The 25,707-nt window shown below is 41.0% G+C and overlaps 29 non-coding genes across 29 annotated transcripts; all 29 read left to right on the top strand.

Moving 5' to 3' along the window:
* Positions 1 to 443: 443 nt before the first annotated feature.
* On the top strand, positions 444 to 570 carry TRNAL-CAA (transfer RNA leucine (anticodon CAA)). The gene is made up of 2 exons: positions 444 to 481; positions 525 to 570. It is a non-coding gene; the product is annotated as a tRNA-Leu (tRNA).
* Positions 571 to 1,046: 476 nt separating this feature from the next.
* TRNAL-CAA (transfer RNA leucine (anticodon CAA)) lies at positions 1,047 to 1,173 on the top strand. Its single transcript has 2 exons — positions 1,047 to 1,084; positions 1,128 to 1,173. It is a non-coding gene; the product is annotated as a tRNA-Leu (tRNA).
* Positions 1,174 to 2,247: 1,074 nt separating this feature from the next.
* On the top strand, positions 2,248 to 2,374 carry TRNAL-CAA (transfer RNA leucine (anticodon CAA)). Its single transcript has 2 exons — positions 2,248 to 2,285; positions 2,329 to 2,374. It is a non-coding gene; the product is annotated as a tRNA-Leu (tRNA).
* A 1,079-nt stretch (positions 2,375 to 3,453) lies between these two features.
* Positions 3,454 to 3,580, top strand: TRNAL-CAA (transfer RNA leucine (anticodon CAA)). Its single transcript has 2 exons — positions 3,454 to 3,491; positions 3,535 to 3,580. It is a non-coding gene; the product is annotated as a tRNA-Leu (tRNA).
* A 1,682-nt stretch (positions 3,581 to 5,262) lies between these two features.
* On the top strand, positions 5,263 to 5,389 carry TRNAL-CAA (transfer RNA leucine (anticodon CAA)). Its single transcript has 2 exons — positions 5,263 to 5,300; positions 5,344 to 5,389. It is a non-coding gene; the product is annotated as a tRNA-Leu (tRNA).
* Positions 5,390 to 5,865: 476 nt separating this feature from the next.
* TRNAL-CAA (transfer RNA leucine (anticodon CAA)) lies at positions 5,866 to 5,992 on the top strand. Its single transcript has 2 exons — positions 5,866 to 5,903; positions 5,947 to 5,992. It is a non-coding gene; the product is annotated as a tRNA-Leu (tRNA).
* Positions 5,993 to 6,468: 476 nt separating this feature from the next.
* Positions 6,469 to 6,595, top strand: TRNAL-UAA (transfer RNA leucine (anticodon UAA)). The gene is made up of 2 exons: positions 6,469 to 6,506; positions 6,550 to 6,595. It is a non-coding gene; the product is annotated as a tRNA-Leu (tRNA).
* Positions 6,596 to 7,071: 476 nt separating this feature from the next.
* On the top strand, positions 7,072 to 7,198 carry TRNAL-CAA (transfer RNA leucine (anticodon CAA)). The gene is made up of 2 exons: positions 7,072 to 7,109; positions 7,153 to 7,198. It is a non-coding gene; the product is annotated as a tRNA-Leu (tRNA).
* A 476-nt stretch (positions 7,199 to 7,674) lies between these two features.
* Positions 7,675 to 7,801, top strand: TRNAL-UAA (transfer RNA leucine (anticodon UAA)). The gene is made up of 2 exons: positions 7,675 to 7,712; positions 7,756 to 7,801. It is a non-coding gene; the product is annotated as a tRNA-Leu (tRNA).
* A 476-nt stretch (positions 7,802 to 8,277) lies between these two features.
* On the top strand, positions 8,278 to 8,404 carry TRNAL-CAA (transfer RNA leucine (anticodon CAA)). The gene is made up of 2 exons: positions 8,278 to 8,315; positions 8,359 to 8,404. It is a non-coding gene; the product is annotated as a tRNA-Leu (tRNA).
* Positions 8,405 to 9,483: 1,079 nt separating this feature from the next.
* On the top strand, positions 9,484 to 9,610 carry TRNAL-CAA (transfer RNA leucine (anticodon CAA)). Its single transcript has 2 exons — positions 9,484 to 9,521; positions 9,565 to 9,610. It is a non-coding gene; the product is annotated as a tRNA-Leu (tRNA).
* A 476-nt stretch (positions 9,611 to 10,086) lies between these two features.
* Positions 10,087 to 10,213, top strand: TRNAL-UAA (transfer RNA leucine (anticodon UAA)). Its single transcript has 2 exons — positions 10,087 to 10,124; positions 10,168 to 10,213. It is a non-coding gene; the product is annotated as a tRNA-Leu (tRNA).
* A 1,068-nt stretch (positions 10,214 to 11,281) lies between these two features.
* TRNAL-UAA (transfer RNA leucine (anticodon UAA)) lies at positions 11,282 to 11,408 on the top strand. Its single transcript has 2 exons — positions 11,282 to 11,319; positions 11,363 to 11,408. It is a non-coding gene; the product is annotated as a tRNA-Leu (tRNA).
* A 1,068-nt stretch (positions 11,409 to 12,476) lies between these two features.
* On the top strand, positions 12,477 to 12,603 carry TRNAL-UAA (transfer RNA leucine (anticodon UAA)). Its single transcript has 2 exons — positions 12,477 to 12,514; positions 12,558 to 12,603. It is a non-coding gene; the product is annotated as a tRNA-Leu (tRNA).
* Positions 12,604 to 13,079: 476 nt separating this feature from the next.
* Positions 13,080 to 13,206, top strand: TRNAL-CAA (transfer RNA leucine (anticodon CAA)). Its single transcript has 2 exons — positions 13,080 to 13,117; positions 13,161 to 13,206. It is a non-coding gene; the product is annotated as a tRNA-Leu (tRNA).
* Positions 13,207 to 13,682: 476 nt separating this feature from the next.
* On the top strand, positions 13,683 to 13,809 carry TRNAL-CAA (transfer RNA leucine (anticodon CAA)). The gene is made up of 2 exons: positions 13,683 to 13,720; positions 13,764 to 13,809. It is a non-coding gene; the product is annotated as a tRNA-Leu (tRNA).
* A 1,078-nt stretch (positions 13,810 to 14,887) lies between these two features.
* On the top strand, positions 14,888 to 15,014 carry TRNAL-CAA (transfer RNA leucine (anticodon CAA)). Its single transcript has 2 exons — positions 14,888 to 14,925; positions 14,969 to 15,014. It is a non-coding gene; the product is annotated as a tRNA-Leu (tRNA).
* Positions 15,015 to 15,490: 476 nt separating this feature from the next.
* On the top strand, positions 15,491 to 15,617 carry TRNAL-CAA (transfer RNA leucine (anticodon CAA)). The gene is made up of 2 exons: positions 15,491 to 15,528; positions 15,572 to 15,617. It is a non-coding gene; the product is annotated as a tRNA-Leu (tRNA).
* Positions 15,618 to 16,695: 1,078 nt separating this feature from the next.
* TRNAL-CAA (transfer RNA leucine (anticodon CAA)) lies at positions 16,696 to 16,822 on the top strand. The gene is made up of 2 exons: positions 16,696 to 16,733; positions 16,777 to 16,822. It is a non-coding gene; the product is annotated as a tRNA-Leu (tRNA).
* A 476-nt stretch (positions 16,823 to 17,298) lies between these two features.
* On the top strand, positions 17,299 to 17,425 carry TRNAL-CAA (transfer RNA leucine (anticodon CAA)). Its single transcript has 2 exons — positions 17,299 to 17,336; positions 17,380 to 17,425. It is a non-coding gene; the product is annotated as a tRNA-Leu (tRNA).
* A 461-nt stretch (positions 17,426 to 17,886) lies between these two features.
* TRNAL-CAA (transfer RNA leucine (anticodon CAA)) lies at positions 17,887 to 18,013 on the top strand. Its single transcript has 2 exons — positions 17,887 to 17,924; positions 17,968 to 18,013. It is a non-coding gene; the product is annotated as a tRNA-Leu (tRNA).
* Positions 18,014 to 19,081: 1,068 nt separating this feature from the next.
* On the top strand, positions 19,082 to 19,208 carry TRNAL-UAA (transfer RNA leucine (anticodon UAA)). The gene is made up of 2 exons: positions 19,082 to 19,119; positions 19,163 to 19,208. It is a non-coding gene; the product is annotated as a tRNA-Leu (tRNA).
* Positions 19,209 to 19,684: 476 nt separating this feature from the next.
* TRNAL-CAA (transfer RNA leucine (anticodon CAA)) lies at positions 19,685 to 19,811 on the top strand. The gene is made up of 2 exons: positions 19,685 to 19,722; positions 19,766 to 19,811. It is a non-coding gene; the product is annotated as a tRNA-Leu (tRNA).
* Positions 19,812 to 20,287: 476 nt separating this feature from the next.
* TRNAL-CAA (transfer RNA leucine (anticodon CAA)) lies at positions 20,288 to 20,414 on the top strand. The gene is made up of 2 exons: positions 20,288 to 20,325; positions 20,369 to 20,414. It is a non-coding gene; the product is annotated as a tRNA-Leu (tRNA).
* A 476-nt stretch (positions 20,415 to 20,890) lies between these two features.
* TRNAL-CAA (transfer RNA leucine (anticodon CAA)) lies at positions 20,891 to 21,017 on the top strand. The gene is made up of 2 exons: positions 20,891 to 20,928; positions 20,972 to 21,017. It is a non-coding gene; the product is annotated as a tRNA-Leu (tRNA).
* A 1,078-nt stretch (positions 21,018 to 22,095) lies between these two features.
* TRNAL-CAA (transfer RNA leucine (anticodon CAA)) lies at positions 22,096 to 22,222 on the top strand. Its single transcript has 2 exons — positions 22,096 to 22,133; positions 22,177 to 22,222. It is a non-coding gene; the product is annotated as a tRNA-Leu (tRNA).
* Positions 22,223 to 22,698: 476 nt separating this feature from the next.
* TRNAL-CAA (transfer RNA leucine (anticodon CAA)) lies at positions 22,699 to 22,825 on the top strand. The gene is made up of 2 exons: positions 22,699 to 22,736; positions 22,780 to 22,825. It is a non-coding gene; the product is annotated as a tRNA-Leu (tRNA).
* A 1,078-nt stretch (positions 22,826 to 23,903) lies between these two features.
* On the top strand, positions 23,904 to 24,030 carry TRNAL-CAA (transfer RNA leucine (anticodon CAA)). Its single transcript has 2 exons — positions 23,904 to 23,941; positions 23,985 to 24,030. It is a non-coding gene; the product is annotated as a tRNA-Leu (tRNA).
* A 476-nt stretch (positions 24,031 to 24,506) lies between these two features.
* TRNAL-CAA (transfer RNA leucine (anticodon CAA)) lies at positions 24,507 to 24,633 on the top strand. Its single transcript has 2 exons — positions 24,507 to 24,544; positions 24,588 to 24,633. It is a non-coding gene; the product is annotated as a tRNA-Leu (tRNA).
* The last annotated feature ends 1,074 nt before the right edge of the window (positions 24,634 to 25,707 follow it).

Below are 25,707 nucleotides of genomic sequence, written 5' to 3' on the forward strand. Positions count from 1 at the left end.
TCGCCTAGTTTGTGCTCGATATGACATTTAATTATCTTCGTGTTTAGTCGTGATTCAACATTGACAGTAGTTTCGTTTAGTTTCAATTTACAAATACTGAACCGAGATTACGCATTATATTTCATGACATTTACGATAAACTGGACTATTCATACAAGTTGCATATTGCAGAATGTCAGCAGCGTGGCGCAGCGGAAGCGTGCTGGGCCCAAAACCCAGAGGTCCCTGGGTCGAAACCAGGCGCTGCTATGAAATTGAAGTTTTAAACCGTTAATTCTCGAACAACCTGTTGCTCCGAGTTATGTGCCTTAAAAGTTTGCTTTATTAATCCGGAGCATTCGTGATTCGCAATCTGCCAAGCGTAACAAATTATGAATGACGAGTAAGTAGGTTGGCAATAACAATAATTATTAACTGGCGCAAAATTTGAGTTGCAAGTAACTGTCAGGATGGCCGAGTGGTCTAAGGCGCCAGACTCAAGGATTTGATACCTTGCCCTTATTTCAGGGTTATTTATGGGAGATTTCTGGTCCACGAATGTGGGCGTGGGTTCGAATCCCACTTCTGACAATGTTATTTTACCTTTAGTAACTTAGCAAATTCTCGCCTAGTTTGTGCTCGATATGACATTTAATTATCTTCGTGTTTAGTCGTGATTCAACATTGACAGTAGTTTCGTTTAGTTTCAATTTACAAATACTGAACCGAGATTACGCATTATATTTCATGACATTTACGATAAACTGGACTATTCATACAAGTTGCATACTGCAGAATGTCAGCAGCGTGGCGCAGCGGAAGCGTGCTGGGCCCATAACCCAGAGGTCCCTGGATCGAAACCAGGCGCTGCTATGAAATTGAAGTTTTTAACCGTTAATTTTCAAACAACCTGTTGCTGCGAGTTATGTGCCTTAAAAGTTTGCTTTATTCATCCGGAACATTCGTGATTCGCAATCTGCCAAGCGTAACAAATTATGAATTAAGAGAAAGTAGGTTGGCAATAACAATAATTATTAACTGGCGCAAAATTTGAGTTGCAAGTAACTGTCAGGATGGCCGAGCGGTCTAAGGCGCCAGACTCAAGGATTTGACACCTTGCCCTTATTTCAGGGTTGTTTATGGGAGATTTCTGGTCCACGAATGTGGGCGTGGGTTCGAATCCCACTTCTGACAATGTTATTTTACCTTTAGTAACTTAGCAAATTCTCGCCTAGTTTGTGCTCGATATGACATTTAAATATCTTCGTGTTTAGTCGTGATTCAACATTGACAGTAGTTTCGTTTAGTTTCAATTTACAAATACTGAACCGAGATTACGCATTATATTTCATGACATTTACGATAAACTGGACTATTCATACAAGTTGCATATAGCAGAAAGTCAACAGCGTGGTGCATCGGAAGCGTGCTGGGCCCATAACCCAGAGGTCCCTGGATCGAAACCAGGCGCAGCTATGAAATTGAAGTTTTTAACCGTTAATTCTCAAACAACCTGTTGCTGCGAGTTATGTGCCTTAAAAGTTTGCTTTATTAATCCGGAGCATTCTTGATTCGCAATCTGCCAAGCGTAACAAATTATGAATGACGAGTAAGTAGGTTGGCAATAGCAATAATTATTAACTAGCGCAAAATTTGAGTTGCAAGTAACTGTCTGGATGGCCGAGCGGTCTAAAGCGCCAGACTCAAGGACACCTTGCCCTTATTTCAGGGTTATTTATGGGAGATTTCTGGTCCACGAATGTGGGCGTGGGTTCGAATCCCACTTCTGACAATGTTATTTTACCTTTAGTAACTTAGCAAATTCTCGCCTAGTTTGTGCTCGATATGACATTTAATTATCTTCGTGTTTAGTCGTGATTCAACATTGACAGTAGTTTCGTTTAGTTTCAATTTACAAATACTGAACCGAGATTACGCATTATATTTCATGACATTTACGATAAACTGGACTATTCATACAAGTTGCATATTGCAGAATGTCAACAGCGTGGTGCATCGGAAGCCTGCTGGGCCCATAACCCAGAGGTCCCTGGATCGAAACCAGGCGCAGCTATGAAATTGAAGTTTTTAACCGTTAATTCTCAAACAACCTGTTGCTGCGAGTTATGTGCCTTAAAAGTTTGCTTTATTAATCCGGAGCATTCGTGATTCGCAATCTGCCAAGCGTAACAAATTATGAATGACGAGTAAGTAGGTTGGCAATAACAATAATTATTAACTGGCGCAAAATTTGAGTTGCAAGTAACTGTCAGGATGGCCGAGCGGTCTAAGGCGCCAGACTCAAGGATTTGACACCTTGCCCTTATTTCAGGGTTATTTATGGGAGATTTCTGGTCCACGAATGTGGGCGTGGGTTCGAATCCCACTTCTGACAATGTTATTTTACCTTTAGTAACTTAGCAAATTCTCGCCTAGTTTGTGCTCGATATGACATTTAATTATCTTCGTGTTTAGTCGTGATTCAACATTGACTGTAGTTTCGTTTAGTTTCAATTTACAAATACTGAACCGAGATTACGCATTATATTTCATGACATTTACGATAAACTGGACTATTCATACAAGTTGCATACTGCAGAATGTCAGCAGCGTGGCGCAGCGGAAGCGTGCTGGGCCCATAACCCAGAGGTCCCTGGATCGAAACCAGGCGCTGCTATGAAATTGAAGTTTTTAACCGTTAATTTTCAAACAACCTGTTGCTGCGAGTTATGTGCCTTAAAAGTTTGCTTTATTCATCCGGAACATTCGTGATTCGCAATCTGCCAAGCGTAACAAATTATGAATGACGAGTAAGTAGGTTGGCAATAACAATAATTATTAACTGGCGCAAAATTTGAGTTGCAAGTAACTGTCAGGATGGCCGAGCGGTCTAAGGCGCCAGACTCAAGGATTTGACACCTTGCCCTTATTTCAGGGTTATTTATGGGAGATTTCTGGTCCACGAATGTGGGCGTGGGTTCGAATCCCACTTCTAACAATGTTATTTTACCTTTAGTAACTTAGCAAATTCTCGCCTAGTTTGTGCTCGATATGACATTTAAATATCTTCGTGTTTAGTCGTGATTCAACATTGACAGTAGTTTCGTTTAGTTTCAATTTACAAATACTGAACCGAGATTACGCATTATATTTCATGACATTTACGATAAACTGGACTATTCATACAAGTTGCATACTGCAGAATGTCAGCAGCGTGGCGCAGCGGAAGCGTGCTGGGCCCATAACCCAGAGGTCCCTGGATCGAAACCAGGCGCTGCTATGAAATTGAAGTTTTTAACCGTTAATTTTCAAACAACCTGTTGCTGCGAGTTATGTGCCTTAAAAGTTTGCTTTATTCATCCGGAACATTCGTGATTCGCAATCTGCCAAGCGTAACAAATTATGAATGAAGAGTAAGTAGGTTGGCAATAACAATAATTATTAACTGGCGCAAAATTTGAGTTGCAAGTAACTGTCAGGATGGCCGAGCGGTCTAAGGCGCCAGACTCAAGGATTTGACACCTTGCCCTTATTTCAGGGTTATTTATGGGAGATTTCTGGTCCACGAATGTGGGCGTGGGTTCGAGTCCCACTTCTGACAATGTTATTTTACCTTTAGTAACTTAGCAAATTCTCGCCTAGTTTGTGCTCGATATGACATTTAATTATCTTCGTGTTTAGTCGTGATTCAACATTGACAGTAGTTTCGTTTAGTTTCAATTTACAAATACTGAACCGAGATTACGCATTATATTTCATGACATTTACGATAAACTGGACTATTCATACAAGTTGCATATTGCAGAATGTCAACAGCGTGGTGCATCGGAAGCGTGCTGGGCCCATAACCCAGAGGTCCCTGGATCGAAACCAGGCGCAGCTATGAAATTGAAGTTTTTAACCGTTAATTCTCAAACAACCTGTTGCTGCGAGTTATGTGCCTTAAAAGTTTGCTTTATTAATCCGGAGCATTCGTGATTCGCAATCTGCCAAGCGTAACAAATTATGAATGACGAGTAAGTAGGTTGGCAATAACAATAATTATTAACTGGCGCAAAATTTGAGTTGCAAGTAACTGTCAGGATGGCCGAGCGGTCTAAGGCGCCAGACTCAAGGATTTGACACCTTGCCCTTATTTCAGGGTTATTTATGGGAGATTTCTGGTTCACGAATGTGGGCGTGGGTTCGAATCCCACTTCTGACAATGTTATTTTACCTTTAGTAACTTAGCAAATTCTCGCCTAGTTTGTGCTCGATATGACATTTAATTATCTTCGTGTTTAGTCGTGATTCAACATTGACAGTAGTTTCGTTTAGTTTCAATTTACAAATACTGAACCGAGATTACGCATTATATTTCATGACATTTACGATAAACTGGACTATTCATACAAGTTGCATACTGCAGAATGTCAGCAGCGTGGCGCAGCGGAAGCGTGCTGGGCCCATAACCCAGAGGTCCCTGGATCGAAACCAGGCGCTGCTATGAAATTGAAGTTTTTAACCGTTAATTTTCAAACAACCTGTTGCTGCGAGTTATGTGCCTTAAAAGTTTGCTTTATTCATCCGGAACATTCGTGATTCGCAATCTGCCAAGCGTAACAAATTATGAATGACGAGTAAGTAGGTTGGCAATAACAATAATTATTAACTGGCGCAAAATTTGAGTTGCAAGTAACTGTCAGGATGGCCGAGCGGTCTAAGGCGCCAGACTCAAGGATTTGACACCTTGCCCTTATTTCAGGGTTATTTATGGGAGATTTCTGGTCCACGAATGTGGGCGTGGGTTCGAATCCCACTTCTAACAATGTTATTTTACCTTTAGTAACTTAGCAAATTCTCGCCTAGTTTGTGCTCGATATGACATTTAAATATCTTCGTGTTTAGTCGTGATTCAACATTGACAGTAGTTTCGTTTAGTTTCAATTTACAAATACTGAACCGAGATTACGCATTATATTTCATGACATTTACGATAAACTGGACTATTCATACAAGTTGCATACTGCAGAATGTCAGCAGCGTGGCGCAGCGGAAGCGTGCTGGGCCCATAACCCAGAGGTCCCTGGATCGAAACCAGGCGCTGCTATGAAATTGAAGTTTTTAACCGTTAATTTTCAAACAACCTGTTGCTGCGAGTTATGTGCCTTAAAAGTTTGCTTTATTCATCCGGAACATTCGTGATTCGCAATCTGCCAAGCGTAACAAATTATGAATGAAGAGTAAGTAGGTTGGCAATAACAATAATTATTAACTGGCGCAAAATTTGAGTTGCAAGTAACTGTCAGGATGGCCGAGCGGTCTAAGGCGCCAGACTCAAGGATTTGACACCTTGCCCTTATTTCAGGGTTATTTATGGGAGATTTCTGGTCCACGAATGTGGGCGTGGGTTCGAATCCCACTTCTGACAATGTTATTTTACCTTTAGTAACTTAGCAAATTCTCGCCTAGTTTGTGCTCGATATGACATTTAATTATCTTCGTGTTTAGTCGTGATTCAACATTGACAGTAGTTTCGTTTAGTTTCAATTTACAAATACTGAACCGAGATTACGCATTATATTTCATGACATTTACGATAAACTGGACTATTCATACAAGTTGCATATTGCAGAATGTCAACAGCGTGGTGCATCGGAAGCGTGCTGGGCCCATAACCCAGAGGTCCCTGGATCGAAACCAGGCGCAGCTATGAAATTGAAGTTTTTAACCGTTAATTCTCAAACAACCTGTTGCTGCGAGTTATGTGCCTTAAAAGTTTGCTTTATTAATCCGGAGCATTCGTGATTCGCAATCTGCCAAGCGTAACAAATTATGAATGACGAGTAAGTAGGTTGGCAATAACAATAATTATTAACTGGCGCAAAATTTGAGTTGCAAGTAACTGTCAGGATGGCCGAGCGGTCTAAGGCGCCAGACTCAAGGATTTGACACCTTGCCCTTATTTCAGGGTTATTTATGGGAGATTTCTGGTCCACGAATGTGGGCGTGGGTTCGAATCCCACTTCTGACAATGTTATTTTACCTTTAGTAACTTAGCAAATTCTCGCCTAGTTTGTGCTCGATATGACATTTAATTATCTTCGTGTTTAGTCGTGATTCAACATTGACAGTAGTTTCGTTTAGTTTCAATTTACAAATACTGAACCGAGATTACGCATTATATTTCATGACATTTACGATAAACTGGACTATTCATACAAGTTGCATACAGCAGAAAGTCAGCAGCGTGGCGCAGCGGAAGCGTGCTGGGCCCATAACCCAGAGGTCCCTGGATCGAAACCAAGCGCTGCTATGAAATTGAAGTTTTTAACCGTTAATTCTCAAACAACCTGTTGCTGCGAGTTATGTGCCTTAAAAGTTTGCTTTATTAATCCGGAACATTCGTGATTCGCAATCTGCCAAGCGTAACAAATTATGAATGACGAGTAAGCAGGTTGGCAATAACAATAATTATTAACTGGCGCAAAATTTCAGATGCAAGTAACTGTCAGGATGGCCGAGCGGTCTAAGGCGCCAGACTTAAGGATTTGACACCTTGCCGTTATTTCAGGGTTATTTATGGGAGATTTCTGGTCCACGAATGTGGGCGTGGGTTCGAATCCCACTTCTGACAATGTTATTTTACCTTTAGTAACTTAGCAAATTCTCGCCTAGTTTGTGCTCGATATGACATTTAATTATCTTCGTGTTTAGTCGTGATTCAACATTGACAGTAGTTTCGTTTAGTTTCAATTTACAAATACTGAACCGAGATTACGCATTATATTTCATGACATTTACGATAAACTGGACTATTCATACAAGTTGCATACTGCAGAATGTCAGCAGCGTGGCGCAGCGGAAGCGTGCTGGGCCCATAACCCAGAGGTCCCTGGATCGAAACCAGGCGCTGCTATGAAATTGAAGTTTTTAACCGTTAATTTTCAAACAACCTGTTGCTGCGAGTTATGTGCCTTAAAAGTTTGCTTTATTCATCCGGAACATTCGTGATTCGCAATCTGCCAAGCGTAACAAATTATGAATGAAGAGTAAGTAGGTTGGCAATAACAATAATTATTAACTGGCGCAAAATTTGAGTTGCAAGTAACTGTCAGGATGGCCGAGCGGTCTAAGGCGCCAGACTCAAGGATTTGACACCTTGCCCTTATTTCAGGGTTATTTATGGGAGATTTCTGGTCCACGAATGTGGGCGTGGGTTCGAATCCCACTTCTGACAATGTTATTTTACCTTTAGTAACTTAGCAAATTCTCGCCTAGTTTGTGCTCGATATGACATTTAAATATCTTCGTGTTTAGTCGTGATTCAACATTGACAGTAGTTTCGTTTAGTTTCAATTTACAAATACTGAACCGAGATTACGCATTATATTTCATGACATTTACGATAAACTGGACTATTCATACAAGTTGCATACAGCAGAAAGTCAGCAGCGTGGCGCAGCGGAAGCGTGCTGGGCCCATAACCCAGAGGTCCCTGGATCGAAACCAAGCGCTGCTATGAAATTGAAGTTTTTAACCGTTAATTCTCAAACAACCTGTTGCTGCGAGTTATGTGCCTTAAAAGTTTGCTTTATTAATCCGGAACATTCGTGATTCGCAATCTGCCAAGCGTAACAAATTATGAATGACGAGTAAGTAGGTTGGCAATAACAATAATTATTAACTGGCGCAAAATTTCAGATGCAAGTAACTGTCAGGATGGCCGAGCGGTCTAAGGCGCCAGACTTAAGGATTTGACACCTTGCCGTTATTTCAGGGTTATTTATGGGAGATTTCTGGTCCACGAATGTGGGCGTGGGTTCGAATCCCACTTCTGACAATGTTATTTTACCTTTAGTAACTTAGCAAATTCTCGCCTAGTTTGTGCTCGATATGACATTTAATTATCTTCGTGTTTAGTCGTGATTCAACATTGACAGTAGTTTCGTTTAGTTTCAATTTACAAATACTGAACCGAGATTACGCATTATATTTCATGACATTTACGATAAACTGGACTATTCATACAAGTTGCATACTGCAGAATGTCAGCAGCGTGGCGCAGCGGAAGCGTGCTGGGCCCATAACCCAGAGGTCCCTGGATCGAAACCAGGCGCTGCTATGAAATTGAAGTTTTTAACCGTTAATTTTCAAACAACCTGTTGCTGCGAGTTATGTGCCTTAAAAGTTTGCTTTATTCATCCGGAACATTCGTGATTCGCAATCTGCCAAGCGTAACAAATTATGAATGAAGAGTAAGTAGGTTGGCAATAACAATAATTATTAACTGGCGCAAAATTTGAGTTGCAAGTAACTGTCAGGATGGCCGAGCGGTCTAAGGCGCCAGACTCAAGGATTTGACACCTTGCCCTTATTTCAGGGTTATTTATGGGAGATTTCTGGTCCACGAATGTGGGCGTGGGTTCGAATCCCACTTCTGACAATGTTATTTTACCTTTAGTAACTTAGCAAATTCTCGCCTAGTTTGTGCTCGATATGACATTTAAATATCTTCGTGTTTAGTCGTGATTCAACATTGACAGTAGTTTCGTTTAGTTTCAATTTACAAATACTGAACCGAGATTACGCATTATATTTCATGACATTTACGATAAACTGGACTATTCATACAAGTTGCATATTGCAGAATGTCAACAGCGTGGTGCATCGGAAGCGTGCTGGGCCCATAACCCAGAGGTCCCTGGATCGAAACCAGGCGCAGCTATGAAATTGAAGTTTTTAACCGTTAATTCTCAAACAACCTGTTGCTGCGAGTTATGTGCCTTAAAAGTTTGCTTTATTAATCCGGAGCATTCGTGATTCGCAATCTGCCAAGCGTAACAAATTATGGATGACGAGTAAGTAGGTTGGCAATAACAATAATTATTAACTGGCGCAAAATTTGAGTTGCAAGTAACTGTCAGGATGGCCGAGCGATCTAAGGCGCCAGACTCAAGGATTTGACACCTTGCCCTTATTTCAGGGTTATTTATGGGAGATTTCTGGTCCACGAATGTGTGCGTGGGTTCGAATCCCACTTCTGACAATGTTATTTTACCTTTAGTAACTTAGCAAATTCTCGCCTAGTTTGTGCTCGATATGACATTTAATTATCTTCGTGTTTAGTCGTGATTCAACATTGACAGTAGTTTCGTTTAGTTTCAATTTACAAATGCTGAACCGAGATTACGCATTATATTTCATGACATTTACGATAAACTGGACTATTCATACAAGTTGCATACTGCAGAATGTCAGCAGCGTGGCGCTGCGGAAGCGTGCTGGGCCCATAACCCAGAGGTCCCTGGATCGAAACCAGGCGCTGCTATGAAATTGAAGTTTTTAACCGTTAATTTTCAAACAACCTGTTGCTGCGAGTTATGTGCCTTAAAAGTTTGCTTTATTCATCCGGAACATTCGTGATTCGCAATCTGCCAAGCGTAACAAATTATGAATGACGAGTAAGTAGGTTGGCAATAACAATAATTATTAACTGGCGCAAAATTTGAGTTGCAAGTAACTGTCAGGATGGCCGAGCGGTCTAAGGCGCCAGACTCAAGGATTTGACACCTTGCCCTTATTTCAGGGTTATTTATGGGAGATTTCTGGTCCACGAATGTGGGCGTGGGTTCGAATCCCACTTCTGACAATGTTATTTTACCTTTAGTAACTTAGCAAATTCTCGCCTAGTTTGTGCTCGATATGACATTTAATTATCTTCGTGTTTAGTCGTGATTCAACATTGACAGTAGTTTCGTTTAGTTTCAATTTACAAATACTGAACCGAGATTACGCATTATATTTCATGACATTTACGATAAACTGGACTATTCATACAAGTTGCATATTGCAGAATGTCAACAGCGTGGTGCATCGGAAGCGTGCTGGGCCCATAACCCAGAGGTCCCTGGATCGAAACCAGGCGCAGCTATGAAATTGAAGTTTTTAACCGTTAATTCTCAAACAACCTGTTGCTGCGAGTTATGTGCCTTAAAAGTTTGCTTTATTAATCCGGAGCATTCGTGATTCGCAATCTGCCAAGCGTAACAAATTATGAATGACGAGTAAGTAGGTTGGCAATAACAATAATTATTAACTGGCGCAAAATTTGAGTTGCAAGTAACTGTCAGGATGGCCGAGCGGTCTAAGGCGCCAGACTTAAGGATTTGACACCTTGCCGTTATTTCAGGGTTATTTATGGGAGATTTCTGGTCCACGAATGTGGGCGTGGGTTCGAATCCCACTTCTGACAATGTTATTTTACCTTTAGTAACTTAGCAAATTCTCGCCTAGTTTGTGCTCGATATGACATTTAATTATCTTCGTGTTTAGTCGTGATTCCACATTGACAGTAGTTTCGTTTAGTTTCAATTTACAAATACTGAACCGAGATTACGCATTATATTTCATGACATTTACGATAAACTGGACTATTCATACAAGTTGCATATTGCAGAATGTCAGCAGCGTGGCGCAGCGGAATCGTGCTGGGCCCATAACCCAGAAGTCCCTGAATCGAAACCAGACCCTGCTATGAAATTCAAGTTTTTAACCGTTAATTCTCAAACAACCTGTTGCTGCGAGTTATGTGCCTTAAAAGTTTGCTTTATTCATCCGAAACATTCGTGATTCGCAATCTGCCAAGCGCAACAACTTAAGAATGACGAGTAAGTAGGTTGGCAATAACAATAATTATTAACTGGCGCAAAATTTGAGTTGTAAGTCGCTGTCAGGATGGCTGAGCGGTCTAAGGCAACAGATTCAAGGATTTGACCCCTTGCCCTTATTTCAGGGTTATTTGTGGGAGATTTCTGGTCCACGAATGTGGGCGTGGGTTCGAATCCTACTTCTGACAATGTTATTTTACCTTTAGTAACTTAGCAAATTCTCGCCTAGTTTGTGCTCGATATGACATTTAATTATCTTCGTGTTTAGTCGTGATTCAACATTGACAGTAGTTTCGTTTAGTTTCAATTTACCGAGATTACGCATTATATTTCATGACATTTACGATAAACTGGACTATTCATACAAGTTGCATACAGCAGAATGTCAGCAGCGTGGCGCAGCGGAAGCGTGCTGGGCCCATAACCCAGAGGTCCCTGGATCGAAACCAGGCGCTGCTATGAAATTGAAGTTTTTAACCGTTAATTCTCAAACAACCTGTTGCTGCGAGTTATGTGCCTTAAAAGTTTGCTTTATTAATCCGGAACATTCGTGATTCGCAATCTGCCAAGCGTAACAAATTATGAATGACGAGTAAGTAGGTTGGCAATAACAATAATTATTAACTGGCGCAAAATTTCAGATGCAAGTAACTGTCAGGATGGCCGAGCGGTCTAAGGCGCCAGACTTAAGGATTTGACACCTTGCCGTTATTTCAGGGTTATTTATGGGAGATTTCTGGTCCACGAATGTGGGCGTGGGTTCGAATCCCACTTCTGACAATGTTATTTTACCTTTAGTAACTTAGCAAATTCTCGCCTAGTTTGTGCTCGATATGACATTTAATTATCTTCGTGTTTAGTCGTGATTCAACATTGACAGTAGTTTCGTTTAGTTTCAATTTACAAATACTGAACCGAGATTACGCATTATATTTCATGACATTTACGATAAACTGGACTATTCATACAAGTTGCATACTGCAGAATGTCAGCAGCGTGGCGCAGCGGAAGCGTGCTGGGCCCATAACCCAGAGGTCCCTGGATCGAAACCAGGCGCTGCTATGAAATTGAAGTTTTTAACCGTTAATTTTCAAACAACCTGTTGCTGCGAGTTATGTGCCTTAAAAGTTTGCTTTATTCATCCGAAACATTCGTGATTCGCAATCTGCCAAGCGCAACAACTTAAGAATGACGAGTAAGTAGGTTGGCAATAACAATAATTATTAACTGGCGCAAAATTTGAGTTGTAAGTCGCTGTCAGGATGGCTGAGCGGTCTAAGGCAACAGATTCAAGGATTTGACCCCTTGCCCTTATTTCAGGGTTATTTGTGGGAGATTTCTGGTCCACGAATGTGGGCGTGGGTTCGAATCCTACTTCTGACAATGTTATTTTACCTTTAGTAACTTAGCAAATTCTCGCCTAGTTTGTGCTCGATATGACATTTAATTATCTTCGTGTTTAGTCGTGATTCAACATTGACAGTAGTTTCGTTTAGTTTCAATTTACCGAGATTACGCATTATATTTCATGACATTTACGATAAACTGGACTATTCATACAAGTTGCATACAGCAGAATGTCAGCAGCGTGGCGCAGCCGAAGCGTGCTGGGCCCATAACCCAGAGGTCCCTGGATCGAAACCAGGCGCTGCTATGAAATTGAAGTTTTTAACCGTTAATTCTCAAACAACCTGTTGCTGCGAGTTATGTGCCTTAAAAGTTTGCTTTATTAATCCGGAACATTCGTGATTCGCAATCTGCCAAGCGTAACAAATTATGAATGACGAGTAAGTAGGTTGGCAATAACAATAATTATTAACTGGCGCAAAATTTCAGATGCAAGTAACTGTCAGGATGGCCGAGCGGTCTAAGGCGCCAGACTTAAGGATTTGACACCTTGCCGTTATTTCAGGGTTATTTATGGGAGATTTCTGGTCCACGAATGTGGGCGTGGGTTCGAATCCCACTTCTGACAATGTTATTTTACCTTTAGTAACTTAGCAAATTCTCGCCTAGTTTGTGCTCGATATGACATTTAATTATCTTCGTGTTTAGTCGTGATTCAACATTGACAGTAGTTTCGTTTAGTTTCAATTTACAAATACTGAACCGAGATTACGCATTATATTTCATGACATTTACGATAAACTGGACTATTCATACAAGTTGCATACTGCAGAATGTCAGCAGCGTGGCGCAGCGGAAGCGTGCTGGGCCCATAACCCAGAGGTCCCTGGATCGAAACCAGGCGCTGCTATGAAATTGAAGTTTTTAACCGTTAATTTTCAAACAACCTGTTGCTGCGAGTTATGTGCCTTAAAAGTTTGCTTTATTCATCCGGAACATTCGTGATTCGCAATCTGCCAAGCGTAACAAATTATGAATGAAGAGTAAGTAGGTTGGCAATAACAATAATTATTAACTGGCGCAAAATTTGAGTTGCAAGTAACTGTCAGGATGGCCGAGCGGTCTAAGGCGCCAGACTCAAGGATTTGACACCTTGCCCTTATTTCAGGGTTATTTATGGGAGATTTCTGGTCCACGAATGTGGGCGTGGGTTCGAATCCCACTTCTGACAATGTTATTTTACCTTTAGTAACTTAGCAAATTCTCGCCTAGTTTGTGCTCGATATGACATTTAATTATCTTCGTGTTTAGTCGTGATTCAACATTGACAGTAGTTTCGTTTAGTTTCAATTTACAAATACTGAACCGAGATTACGCATTATATTTCATGACATTTACGATAAACTGGACTATTCATACAAGTTGCATACTGCAGAATGTCAGCAGCGTGGCGCAGCGGAAGCGTGCTGGGCCCATAACCCAGAGGTCCCTGGATCGAAACCAGGCGCTGCTATGAAATTGAAGTTTTTAACCGTTAATTTTCAAACAACCTGTTGCTGCGAGTTATGTGCCTTAAAAGTTTGCTTTATTCATCCGGAACATTCGTGATTCGCAATCTGCCAAGCGTAACAAATTATGAATGACGAGTAAGTAGGTTGGCAATAACAATAATTATTAACTGGCGCAAAATTTGAGTTGCAAGTAACTGTCAGGATGGCCGAGCGGTCTAAGGCGCCAGACTCAAGGATTTGACACCTTGCCCTTATTTCAGGGTTATTTATGGGAGATTTCTGGTCCACGAATGTGGGCGTGGGTTCGAATCCCACTTCTGACAATGTTATTTTACCTTTAGTAACTTAGCAAATTCTCGCCTAGTTTGTGCTCGATATGACATTTAATTATCTTCGTGTTTAGTCGTGATTCAACATTGACAGTAGTTTCGTTTAGTTTCAATTTACAAATACTGAACCGAGATTACGCATTATATTTCATGACATTTACGATAAACTGGACTATTCATACAAGTTGCATACAGCAGAAAGTCAGCAGCGTGGCGCAGCGGAAGCGTGCTGGGCCCATAACCCAGAGGTCCCTGGATCGAAACCAGGCGCTGCTATGAAATAGAAGTTTTTAACCGTAATTCTCAAACAACCTGTTGCTGCGAGTTATGTGCCTTAAAAGTTTGCTTTATTCATCCGGAACATTCGTGATTCGCAATCTGCCAAGCGTAACAAATTATGAATGACGAGTAAGTAGGTTGGCAATAACAATAATTATTAACTGGCGCAAAATTTGAGTTGCAAGTAACTGTCAGGATGGCCGAGCGGTCTAAGGCGCCAGACTCAAGGATTTGACACCTTGCCCTTATTTCAGGGTTATTTATGGGAGATTTCTGGTCCACGAATGTGGGCGTGGGTTCGAATCCTACTTCTGACAATGTTATTTTACCTTTAGTAACTTAGCAAATTCTCGCCTAGTTTGTGCTCGATATGACATTTAATTATCTTCGTGTTTAGTCGTGATTCAACATTGACAGTAGTTTCGTTTAGTTTCAATTTACAAATACTGAACCGAGATTACGCATTATATTTCATGACATTTACGATAAACTGGACTATTCATACAAGTTGCATACTGCAGAATGTCAGCAGCGTGGCGCAGCGGAAGCGTGCTGGGCCCATAACCCAGAGGTCCCTGGATCGAAACCAGGCGCTGCTATGAAATTGAAGTTTTTAACCGTTAATTCTCAAACAACCTGTTGCTCGGAGTTATGTGCCTTAAAAGTTTGCTTTATTCATCCGGAACATTCGTGATTCGCAATCTGCCAAGCGTAACAAATTATGAATGAAGAGTAAGTAGGTTGGCAATAACAATAATTATTAACTGGCGCAAAATTTGAGTTGCAAGTAACTGTCAGGATGGCCGAGCGGTCTAAGGCGCCAGACTCAAGGATTTGACACCTTGCCCTTATTTCAGGGTTATTTATGGGAGATTTCTGGTCCACAAATGTGGGCGTGGGTTCGAATCCCACTTCTGACAATGTTATTTTACCTTTAGTAACTTAGCAAATTCTCGCCTAGTTTGTGCTCGATATGACATTTAATTATCTTCGTGTTTAGTCGTGATTCAACATTGACAGTAGTTTCGTTTAGTTTCAATTTACAAATACTGAACCGAGATTACGCATTATATTTCATGACATTTACGATAAACTGGACTATTCATACAAGTTGCATATTGCAGAATGTCAACAGCGTGGTGCATCGGAAGCGTGCTGGGCCCATAACCCAGAGGTCCCTGGATCGAAACCAGGCGCAGCTATGAAATTGAAGTTTTTAACCGTTAATTCTCAAACAACCTGTTGCTGCGAGTTATGTGCCTTAAAAGTTTGCTTTATTAATCCGGAGCATTCGTGATTCGCAATCTGCCAAGCGTAACAAATTATGAATGACGAGTAAGTAGGTTGGCAATAACAATAATTATTAACTGGCGCAAAATTTGAGTTGCAAGTAACTGTCAGGATGGCCGAGCGGTCTAAGGCGCCAGACTCAAGGATTTGACACCTTGCCCTTATTTCAGGGTTATTTATGGGAGATTTCTGGTCCACGAATGTGGGCGTGGGTTCGAATCCCACTTCTGACAATGTTATTTTACCTTTAGTAACTTAGCAAATTCTCGCCTAGTTTGTGCTCGATATGACATTTAATTATCTTCGTGTTTAGTCGTGATTCAACATTGACAGTAGTTTCGTTTAGTTTCAATTTACAAATACTGAACCGAGATTACGCATTATATTTCATGACATTTACGATAAACTGGACTATTCATACAAGTTGCATACAGCAGAAAGTCAGCAGCGTGGCGCAGCGGAAGCGTGCTGGGCCCATAACCCAGAGGTCCCTGGATCGAAACCAGGCGCTGCTATGAAATAGAAGTTTTTAACCGTAATTCTCAAACAACCTGTTGCTGCGAGTTATGTGCCTTAAAAGTTTGCTTTATTCATCCGGAACATTCGTGATTCGCAATCTGCCAAGCGTAACAAATTATGAATGACGAGTAAGTAGGTTGGCAATAACAATAATTATTAACTGGCGCAAAATTTGAGTTGCAAGTAACTGTCAGGATGGCCGAGCGGTCTAAGGCGCCAGACTCAAGGATTTGACACCTTGCCCTTATTTCAGGGTTATTTATGGGAGATTTCTGGTCCACGAATGTGGGCGTGGGTTCGAATCCTACTTCTGACAATGTTATTTTACCTTTAGTAACTTAGCAAATTCTCGCCTAGTTTGTGCTCGATATTACATTTAATTATCTTCGTGTTTAGTCGTGATTCAACATTGACAGTAGTTTCGTTTAGTTTCAATTTACAAATACTGAACCGAGATTACGCATTATATTTCATGACATTTACGATAAACTGGACTATTCATACAAGTTGCATACTGCAGAATGTCAGCAGCGTGGCGCAGCGGAAGCGTGCTGGGCCCATAACCCAGAGGTCCCTGGATCGAAACCAGGCGCTGCTATGAAATTGAAGTTTTTAACCGTTAATTCTCAAACAACCTGTTGCTCGGAGTTATGTGCCTTAAAAGTTTGCTTTATTCATCCGGAACATACGTGATTCGCAATCTGCCAAGCGTAACAAATTATAAATGACGAGTAAGTAGGTTGGCAATAACAATAATTATTAACTGGCGCAAAATTTGAGTTGCAAGTAACTGTCAGGATGGCCGAGCGGTCTAAGGCGCCAGACTCAAGGATTTGACACCTTGTCCTTATTTCAGGGTTATTTATGGGAGATTTCTGGTCCACGAATGTGGGCGTGGGTTCGAATCCCACTTCTGACAATGTTATTTTACCTTTAGTAACTTAGCAAATTCTCGCCTAGTTTGTGCTCGATATGACATTTAATTATCTTCGTGTTTAGTCGTGATTCAACATTGACAGTAGTTTCGTTTAGTTTCAATTTACAAATACTGAACCGAGATTACGCATTATATTTCATGACATTTACGATAAACTGGACTATTCATACAAGTTGCATACTGCAGAATGTCAGCAGCGTGGCGCAGCGGAAGCGTGCTGGGCCCATAACCCAGAGGTCCCTGGATCGAAACCAGGCGCTGCTATGAAATTGAAGTTTTTAACCGTTAATTCTCAAACAACCTGTTGCTCGGAGTTATGTGCCTTAAAAGTTTGCTTTATTCATCCGGAACATACGTGATTCGCAATCTGCCAAGCGTAACAAATTATAAATGACGAGTAAGTAGGTTGGCAATAACAATAATTATTAACTGGCGCAAAATTTGAGTTGCAAGTAACTGTCAGGATGGCCGAGCGGTCTAAGGCGCCAGACTCAAGGATTTGACACCTTGTCCTTATTTCAGGGTTATTTATGGGAGATTTCTGGTCCACGAACGTGGGCGTGGGTTCGAATCCCACTTCTGACAATGTTATTTTACCTTTAGTAACTTAGCAAATTCTCGCCTAGTTTGTGCTCGATATGACATTTAATTATCTTCGTGTTTAGTCGTGATTCAACATTGACAGTAGTTTCGTTTAGTTTCAATTTACAAATACTGAACCGAGATTACGCGTTATATTTCATGACATTTACGATAAACTGGACTATTCATACAAGTTGCATATTGCAGAATGTCAGCAGCGTGGCGCAGCCCATAACCCAGAGGTCCCTGGATCGAAACCAGGCGCTGCTATGAAATTGAAGTTTTAAACCGTTAATTCTCGAACAACCTGTTGCTCCGAGTTATGTGCCTTAAAAGTTTGCTTTATTAATCCGGAACATTCGTGATTCGCAATCTGCCAAGCGTAACAAATTATTAATGACGAGTAAGTAGGTTGGCAATAACAATAATTATTAACTGGCGCAAAATTTGAGTTGCAAGTAACTGTCAGGATGGCCGAGCGGTCTAAGGCGCCAGACTCAAGGATTTGACACCTTGCCCTTATTTCAGGGTTATTTATGGGAGATTTCTGGTCCACGAATGTGGGCGTGGGTTCGAATCCCACTTCTGACAATGTTATTTTACCTTTAGTAACTTAGCAAATTCTCGCCTAGTTTGTGCTCGATATGACATTTAATTATCTTCGTGTTTAGTCGTGATTCAACATTGACAGTAGTTTCGTTTAGTTTCAATTTACAAATACTGAACCGAGATTACGCATTATATTTCATGACATTTACGATAAACTGGACTATTCATACAAGTTGCATACTGCAGAATGTCAGCAGCGTGGCGCAGCGGAAGCGTGCTGGGCCCATAACCCAGAGGTCCCTGGATCGAAACCAGGCGCTGCTATGAAATTGAAGTTTTTAACCGTTAATTTTCAAACAACCTGTTGCTTCGAGTTATGTGCCTTAAAAGTTTGCTTTATTCATCCGAAACATTCGTGATTCGCAATCTGCCAAGCGCAACAACTTAAGAATGACGAGTAAGTAGGTTGGCAATAACAATAATTATTAACTGGCGCAAAATTTGAGTTGTAAGTCGCTGTCAGGATGGCTGAGCGGTCTAAGGCAACAGATTCAAGGATTTGACCCCTTGCCCTTATTTCAGGGTTATTTGTGGGAGATTTCTGGTCCACGAATGTGGGCGTGGGTTCGAATCCTACTTCTGACAATGTTATTTTACCTTTAGTAACTTAGCAAATTCTCGCCTAGTTTGTGCTCGATATGACATTTAATTATCTTCGTGTTTAGTCGTGATTCAACATTGACAGTAGTTTCGTTTAGTTTCAATTTACCGAGATTACGCATTATATTTCATGACATTTACGATAAACTGGACTATTCATACAAGTTGCATACAGCAGAATGTCAGCAGCGTGGCGCAGCCGAAGCGTGCTGGGCCCATAACCCAGAGGTCCCTGGATCGAAACCAGGCGCTGCTATGAAATTGAAGTTTTTAACCGTTAATTCTCAAACAACCTGTTGCTGCGAGTTATGTGCCTTAAAAGTTTGCTTTATTAATCCGGAACATTCGTGATTCGCAATCTGCCAAGCGTAACAAATTATGAATGACGAGTAAGTAGGTTGGCAATAACAATAATTATTAACTGGCGCAAAATTTCAGATGCAAGTAACTGTCAGGATGGCCGAGCGGTCTAAGGCGCCAGACTTAAGGATTTGACACCTTGCCGTTATTTCAGGATTATTTATGGGAGATTTCTGGTCCACGAATGTGGGCGTGGGTTCGAATCCCACTTCTGACAATGTTATTTTACCTTTAGTAACTTAGCAAATTCTCGCCTAGTTTGTGCTCGATATGACATTTAATTATCTTCGTGTTTAGTCGTGATTCAACATTGACAGTAGTTTCGTTTAGTTTCAATTTACAAATACTGAACCGAGATTACGCATTATATTTCATGACATTTACGATAAACTGGACTATTCATACAAGTTGCATACTGCAGAATGTCAGCAGCGTGGCGCAGCGGAAGCGTGCTGGGCCCATAACCCAGAGGTCCCTGGATCAAAACCAAGCGCTGCTATGAAATTGAAGTTTTTAGCCGTTAATTCTCAAACAACCTGTTGCTGCGAGTTATGTGCCTTAAAAGTTTGCTTTATTCATCCGGAACATCCGTGGATCGCAATCTGCCAAGCGTAACAAATTATGAATGACGAGTAAGTAGGTTGGCAATAACAATAATTATTAACTGGCGCAAAATTTGAGTTGCAAGTAACTGTCAGGATGGCCGAGCGGTCTAAGGCGCCAGACTCAAGGATTTGACACCTTGCCCTTATTTCAGGGTTATTTATGGGAGATTTCTGGTCCACGAATGTGGGCGTGGGTTCGAATCCCACTTCTGACAATGTTATTTTACCTTTAGTAACTTAGCAAATTCTCGCCTAGTTTGTGCTCGATATGACATTTAAATATCTTCGTGTTTAGTCGTGATTCAACATTGACAGTAGTTTCGTTTAGTTTCAATTTACAAATACTGAACCGAGATTACGCATTATATTTCATGACATTTACGATAAACTGGACTATTCATACAAGTTGCATATTGCAGAATGTCAACAGCGTGGTGCATCGGAAGCGTGCTGGGCCCATAACCCAGAGGTCCCTGGATCGAAACCAGGCGCAGCTATGAAATTGAAGTTTTTAACCGTTAATTCTCAAACAACCTGTTGCTGCGAGTTATGTGCCTTAAAAGTTTGCTTTATTAATCCGGAGCATTCGTGATTCGCAATCTGCCAAGCGTAACAAATTATGAATGACGAGTAAGTAGGTTGGCAATAACAATAATTATTAACTGGCGCAAAATTTGAGTTGCAAGTAACTGTCAGGATGGCCGAGCGGTCTAAGGCGCCAGACTCAAGGATTTGACACCTTGCCCTTATTTCAGGGTTATTTATGGGAGATTTCTGGTCCACGAATGTGGGCGTGGGTTCGAATCCCACTTCTGACAATGTTATTTTACCTTTAGTAACTTAGCAAATTCTCGCCTAGTTTGTGCTCGATATGACATTTAATTATCTTCGTGTTTAGTCGTGATTCAACATTGACAGTAGTTTCGTTTAGTTTCAATTTACAAATACTGAACCGAGATTACGCATTATATTTCATGACATTTACGATAAACTGGACTATTCATACAAGTTGCATACTGCAGAATGTCAGCAGCGTGGCGCAGCGGAAGCGTGCTGGGCCCATAACCCAGAGGTCCCTGGATCGAAACCAGGCGCTGCTATGAAATTGAAGTTTTTAACCGTTAATTTTCAAACAACCTGTTGCTGCGAGTTATGTGCCTTAAAAGTTTGCTTTATTCATCCGGAACATTCGTGATTCGCAATCTGCCAAGCGTAACAAATTATGAATGACGAGTAAGTAGGTTGGCAATAACAATAATTATTAACTGGCGCAAAATTTGAGTTGCAAGTAACTGTCAGGATGGCCGAGCGGTCTAAGGCGCCAGACTCAAGGATTTGACACCTTGCCCTTATTTCAGGGTTATTTATGGGAGATTTCTGGTCCACGAATGTGGGCGTGGGTTCGAATCCCACTTCTGACAATGTTATTTTACCTTTAGTAACTTAGCAAATTCTCGCCTAGTTTGTGCTCGATATGACATTTAATTATCTTCGTGTTTAGTCGTGATTCAACATTGACAGTAGTTTCGTTTAGTTTCAATTTACAAATACTGAACCGAGATTACGCATTATATTTCATGACATTTACGATAAACTGGACTATTCATACAAGTTGCATACAGCAGAAAGTCAGCAGCGTGGCGCAGCGGAAGCGTGCTGGGCCCATAACCCAGAGGTCCCTGGATCGAAACCAGGCGCTGCTATGAAATAGAAGTTTTTAACCGTAATTCTCAAACAACCTGTTGCTGCGAGTTATGTGCCTTAAAAGTTTGCTTTATTCATCCGGAACATTCGTGATTCGCAATCTGCCAAGCGTAACAAATTATGAATGACGAGTAAGTAGGTTGGCAATAACAATAATTATTAACTGGCGCAAAATTTGAGTTGCAAGTAACTGTCAGGATGGCCGAGCGGTCTAAGGCGCCAGACTCAAGGATTTGACACCTTGCCCTTATTTCAGGGTTATTTATGGGAGATTTCTGGTCCACGAATGTGGGCGTGGGTTCGAATCCTACTTCTGACAATGTTATTTTACCTTTAGTAACTTAGCAAATTCTCGCCTAGTTTGTGCTCGATATGACATTTAATTATCTTCGTGTTTAGTCGTGATTCAACATTGACAGTAGTTTCGTTTAGTTTCAATTTACAAATACTGAACCGAGATTACGCATTATATTTCATGACATTTACGATAAACTGGACTATTCATACAAGTTGCATACTGCAGAATGTCAGCAGCGTGGCGCAGCGGAAGCGTGCTGGGCCCATAACCCAGAGGTCCCTGGATCGAAACCAGGCGCTGCTATGAAATTGAAGTTTTTAACCGTTAATTCTCAAACAACCTGTTGCTCGGAGTTATGTGCCTTAAAAGTTTGCTTTATTCATCCGGAACATTCGTGATTCGCAATCTGCCAAGCGTAACAAATTATGAATGAAGAGTAAGTAGGTTGGCAATAACAATAATTATTAACTGGCGCAAAATTTGAGTTGCAAGTAACTGTCAGGATGGCCGAGCGGTCTAAGGCGCCAGACTCAAGGATTTGACACCTTGCCCTTATTTCAGGGTTATTTATGGGAGATTTCTGGTCCACGAATGTGGGCGTGGGTTCGAATCCCACTTCTGACAATGTTATTTTACCTTTAGTAACTTAGCAAATTCTCGCCTAGTTTGTGCTCGATATGACATTTAATTATCTTCGTGTTTAGTCGTGATTCAACATTGACAGTAGTTTCGTTTAGTTTCAATTTACAAATACTGAACCGAGATTACGCATTATATTTCATGACATTTACGATAAACTGGACTATTCATACAAGTTGCATATTGCAGAATGTCAACAGCGTGGTGCATCGGAAGCGTGCTGGGCCCATAACCCAGAGGTCCCTGGATCGAAACCAGGCGCAGCTATGAAATTGAAGTTTTTAACCGTTAATTCTCAAACAACCTGTTGCTGCGAGTTATGTGCCTTAAAAGTTTGCTTTATTAATCCGGAGCATTCGTGATTCGCAATCTGCCAAGCGTAACAAATTATGAATGACGAGTAAGTAGGTTGGCAATAACAATAATTATTAACTGGCGCAAAATTTGAGTTGCAAGTAACTGTCAGGATGGCCGAGCGGTCTAAGGCGCCAGACTCAAGGATTTGACACCTTGCCCTTATTTCAGGGTTATTTATGGGAGATTTCTGGTCCACGAATGTGGGCGTGGGTTCGAATCCCACTTCTGACAATGTTATTTTACCTTTAGTAACTTAGCAAATTCTCGCCTAGTTTGTGCTCGATATGACATTTAATTATCTTCGTGTTTAGTCGTGATTCAACATTGACAGTAGTTTCGTTTAGTTTCAATTTACAAATACTGAACCGAGATTACGCATTATATTTCATGACATTTACGATAAACTGGACTATTCATACAAGTTGCATACAGCAGAAAGTCAGCAGCGTGGCGCAGCGGAAGCGTGCTGGGCCCATAACCCAGAGGTCCCTGGATCGAAACCAGGCGCTGCTATGAAATAGAAGTTTTTAACCGTAATTCTCAAACAACCTGTTGCTGCGAGTTATGTGCCTTAAAAGTTTGCTTTATTCATCCGGAACATTCGTGATTCGCAATCTGCCAAGCGTAACAAATTATGAATGACGAGTAAGTAGGTTGGCAATAACAATAATTATTAACTGGCGCAAAATTTGAGTTGCAAGTAACTGTCAGGATGGCCGAGCGGTCTAAGGCGCCAGAATCAAGGATTTGATACCTTGCCCTTATTTCAGGGTTATTTATGGGAGATTTCTGGTCCACGAATGTGGGCGTGGGTTCGAATCCTACTTCTGACAATGTTATTTTACCTTTAGTAACTTAGCAAATTCTCGCCTAGTTTGTGCTCGATATGACATTTAATTATCTTCGTGTTTAGTCGTGATTCAACATTGACAGTAGTTTCGTTTAGTTTCAATTTACAAATACTGAACCGAGATTACGCATTATATTTCATGACATTTACGATAAACTGGACTATTCATACAAGTTGCATACTGCAGAATGTCAGCAGCGTGGCGCAGCGGAAGCGTGCTGGGCCCATAACCCAGAGGTCCCTGGATCGAAACCAGGCGCTGCTATGAAATTGAAGTTTTTAACCGTTAATTCTCAAACAACCTGTTGCTCGGAGTTATGTGCCTTAAAAGTTTGCTTTATTCATCCGGAACATACGTGATTCGCAATCTGCCAAGCGTAACAAATTATAAATGACGAGTAAGTAGGTTGGCAATAACAATAATTATTAACTGGCGCAAAATTTGAGTTGCAAGTAACTGTCAGGATGGCCGAGCGGTCTAAGGCGCCAGACTCAAGGATTTGACACCTTGTCCTTATTTCAGGGTTATTTATGGGAGATTTCTGGTCCACGAATGTGGGCGTGGGTTCGAATCCCACTTCTGACAATGTTATTTTACCTTTAGTAACTTAGCAAATTCTCGCCTAGTTTGTGCTCGATATGACATTTAATTATCTTCGTGTTTAGTCGTGATTCAACATTGACAGTAGTTTCGTTTAGTTTCAATTTACAAATACTGAACCAAGATTACGCATTATATTTCATGACATTTACGATAAACTGGACTATTCATACAAGTTGCATATTGCAGAATGTCAACAGCGTGGTGCATCGGAAGCGTGCTGGGCCCATAACCCAGAGGTCCCTGGATCGAAACCAGGCGCAGCTATGAAATTGAAGTATTTAACCGTTAATTCTCAAACAACCTGTTGCTGCGAGTTATGTGCCTTAAAAGTTTGCTTTGTTAATCCGGAGCATTCGTGATTCGCAATCTGCCAAGCGTAACAAATTATGAATGACGAGTAAGTAGGTTGGCAATAACAATAATTATTAACTGGCGCAAAATTTGAGTTGCAAGTAACTGTCAGGATGGCCGAGCGGTCTAAGGCGCCAGACTCAAGGATTTGACACCTTGCACTTATTTCAGGGTTATTTATGGGAGATTTCTGGTCCACGAATGTGGGCGTGGGTTCGAATCCCACTTCTGACAATGTTATTTTACCTTTAGTAACTTAGCAAATTCTCGCCTAGTTTGTGCTCGATATGACATTTAATTATCTTCGTGTTTAGTCGTGATTCAACATTGACAGTAGTTTCGTTTAGTTTCAATTTACAAATACTGAACCGAGATTACGCATTATATTTCATGACATTTACAATAAACTGGACTATTCATACAAGTTGCATATTGCAGAATGTCAACAGCGTGGTGCATCGGAAGCGTGCTGGGCCCATAACCCAGAGGTCCCTGGATCGAAACCAGGCGCAGCTATGAAATTGAAGTTTTTAACCGTTAATTCTCAAACAACCTGTTGCTGCGAGTTATGTGCCTTAAAAGTTTGCTTTATTAATCCGGAGCATTCGTGTTTCGCAATCTGCCAAGCGTAACAAATTATGAATGACGAGTAAGTAGGTTGGCAATAACAATAATTATTAACTGGCGCAAAATTTGAGTTGCAAGTAACTGTCAGGATGGCCGAGCGGTCTAAGGCGCTAGACTCAAGGATTTGACACCTTGCCCTTATTTCAGGGTTATTTATGGGAGATTTCTGGTCCACGAATGTGGGCGTGGGTTCGAATCCCACTTCTGACAATGTTATTTTACCTTTAGTAACTTAGCAAATTCTCGCCTAGTTTGTGCTCGATATGACATTTAATTATCTTCGTGTTTAGTCGTGATTCAACATTGACAGTAGTTTCGTTTAGTTTCAATTTACAAATACTGAACCGAGATTACGCATTATATTTCATGACATTTACAATAAACTGGACTATTCATACAAGTTGCATATTGCAGAATGTCAACAGCGTGGTGCATCGGAAGCGTGCTGGGCCCATAACCCAGAGGTCCCTGGATCGAAACCAGGCGCAGCTATGAAATTGAAGTTTTTAACCGTTAATTCTCAAACAACCTGTTGCTGCGAGTTATGTGCCTTAAAACTTTGCTTTATTAATCCGGAGCATTCGTGTTTCGCAATCTGCCAAGCGTAACAAATTATGAATGACGAGTAAGTAGGTTGGCAATAACAATAATTATTAACTGGCGCAAAATTTGAGTTGCAAG

Source organism: Saccoglossus kowalevskii, chromosome 8, assembly GCF_978046115.1.
Source record: "Saccoglossus kowalevskii chromosome 8, keSacKowa6.1, whole genome shotgun sequence".
Taxonomy (NCBI): domain Eukaryota; kingdom Metazoa; phylum Hemichordata; class Enteropneusta; family Harrimaniidae; genus Saccoglossus; species Saccoglossus kowalevskii.